Here is a 2,845-nt window from a genome sequence, read left to right as displayed (position 1 = left end):
TTGTTACCTCGCCACCAACACAACAGGGACTTGGTGCTCCGGGATGCGCAACACACATGAGTGCCTTCTTGCTGCACTACCTGCAACATGACCCTCGAATTGTGAGAATTAGAAATAATCCTGACTACTGGGTTGCCACACTGTTAGATCCCCGATACAAAAGTAAATTTGCAGAAATTATTCCTGCCATAGAAAGGGATGCACGCATGCAGGAGTATCAGCAGAGACTGTTGCAGAATCTTACATGTGCTTTTCCACAAAATACCAGTGGTGCACGTAGTGAATCTCACAGTTCCAACTTGCCAACCGTGGGACCGTCAAGTGTTCAGCACTCAAACCGTAACAGAACCACAGTATCTGCTGGTAACATCAATTTTGCGGAATCATTTCACCACTTTTTTAGCCCATCCTTTGCAAGGCCACAGGAGACAAGAAGTCTGACACATAGTCAACGCCTAGAGACGATGGTACAGGAGTATCTCCAAGTAAACATTGAAGCCGCGACTGTGTCACTGGACCCTTGCTCTTTTTGGGCTTCCAATCTGGATAAATGGCCGGAGCTAGCCACTTACGCCTTGGAGATCTTGTCATGCCCCGCAGCCAGCGTTCTGTCTGAACGTGTGTTCAGCGCTGCTGGTGGTGTGCTGACAGATAAGCGCACGCGGCTCTCCACTGATAATGTAGACAGACTCACGTTCATAAAGATGAACAAATCATGGATCCGAAACGACTTTTCTACCCCTGTGTCATCCTGGGGAGAGTAAAAGCTTGATGATTGGTTAAAATCACCCTACCAACCGTTTTAAGCTTTCAAATTACTAATCATGTTTATCTGTATCTTGACTGGAAAATAATTTGGGCTTTGTAGCAGTGTGCAGCACTGATCCTATTAGGCCATCTATACTAAAGCTTCACCAGATTTAAAATTAAAAATAATTTTTAGCTGCATCTAGCCCGGAAAATAATTTTGGGGCTCCGAGATGCGCAAGGCACATAAGTGCCTTCTTGCTGCACTACCTGCAGCATGACCCTCATATTGTCAGAATTCGAAGTAATCATGACTACTGGGTTGCCACACTCTTAGATCCCCCAAACTTTTCGATCAACCTTTTCATTTTAATAAAGACCAAAAAAATGGTCATTTTTGAAATTATAAGCATTAGCAGGTTGTTAGAAACTGAAATCAAACAGTTTTCAACTCAAAACTTTATTCTAGGTGATGTTACATTTTCACATAGGACCCCTTGTTCGAAAGGAGCTTCTGAACTCTCTCGTCCATTGAATTTGTCAGGTTTTGGATGGTTTCTGCTTCAATTGTTTTGCATGAGGACAGAATACCCTCCCAGAGCTGTTGCTTAGATGTGAACTGCCTCCCGCCATCATAGACACTCCTTTTAATGATGCTCCAAAGGTTCTGAATGGGGTAGAGGTCAGGGGAGCATGGGGGTCACACCATAAGTTTGTCCCCTTTTATGCCCATATCAGCCAGAGATGCAGATGTTTTATGTGCAGCATGAGATGGTGCATTATCATGCAGAAAAGTGATCTTGCTGTGAAATACACGGTTCTTCTTCTTGAACCATGGCAGGAAGTGCTGTTTGAGAAAATCCACATACATTATGGAGTTCATCTTTAGCGCCTTCAGGGATCCTAAAGGGGCCGACAATCTCTCTCCCCATGATTCCAGCCCAAAACATTACTCCACCTCCTCCTTGTTGGCGCTGTAGCCGTGTTTGCGTGGGGTGTCCATCAACCAGCCATCCTCCACTCCATCCATCTGGACCATCGAGCGCTGCACGGCACTCATCCGTGAACAAAACAGTTTTGAAATCAGTCTTCATGTAATGTTTGGCCCACTGGAGCCGTTTCTGCTTGTGTGAAGTGGATAGAGGAGGTCGACAGGATGGCGCATGCACAGCTGCAAACCTCTGAAGGACCCTGCATCTTGTTGTTCGGGGGACGTTGGAGGCACAAGCAGCTTCAAAAACTTGTCTGCTGCTATGACAAGGCTTTTTTGCCGCTGCTCTTTCAACCTGACATAATTGCCTGTAGGAAAGAGTCCTCAATTTGCCCTTATCAGCACGCACACGTGTGTACTGTGAATCAGCTACATACTTCTTGATTGCCAAGACACTTCATCCTGATCATCGCACAATGTTGATTGTAGTCATGCCTTGACCTAAACACTCCACAATTTGTTGCTTCTCAGCAGCCGACACATCCTTTTTCTTTCCCATTTTGGCAGAAAATGTAGGCTGCTTAATAATGTGAGAGAGCCTTCTTAAGTAGTCTTGCCTTTCATTGGACACACCTGCCAAACTAATTAGCACAGGTGTCTGCAATTGCTTACAGTGATATAAAGAGCCCTGACACACATCACCATCAATGAGTTTAACTGACAAACAAACAAATTCTTCCCTTATCACTCCTAAACACTTTTTGTATAATAATTTGGAACGCAGTGTACATGTGCTTTTCCACAAAACACCAGTGGTTCACGTAGTGAATCTTACAGTTCTAACTTGCCAACCGTGGTCTGTATGGAGTTGTTCAATAAAGGGCCCAAAATTAAGATAACATAGATGGGAGAGGTCTCTATGAATAGGAATTCCTAAGTATTTGATACCCTGTGAGGGCCAGGCAAAGGGAAAGTTGGACTGGATGGAATCCTATATGGATTTGGGGAGGGAGACATCGAGGGCCTCAGACTTCGCTGCATTGATTTTAAAATTTTACCATGTAACAAAGTGATCTATTTCAGCCATAACAGCATGGATGGATATATGTGATTGAGTGATATATACTAGGACATCATCAGCAAATAGAGAGCACTTGTACTCGGTGC

This window comes from Phyllobates terribilis, unplaced genomic scaffold, assembly GCF_046119375.1.
Source record: "Phyllobates terribilis strain yellow unplaced genomic scaffold, ASM4611937v1 Scaffold_7__3_contigs__length_470593459, whole genome shotgun sequence".
NCBI classification, from domain to species: Eukaryota; Metazoa; Chordata; class Amphibia; order Anura; family Dendrobatidae; genus Phyllobates; species Phyllobates terribilis.
The sequence above is the reverse complement of the archived record's forward strand: the minus strand, read 5'-3'. Positions refer to the sequence as shown.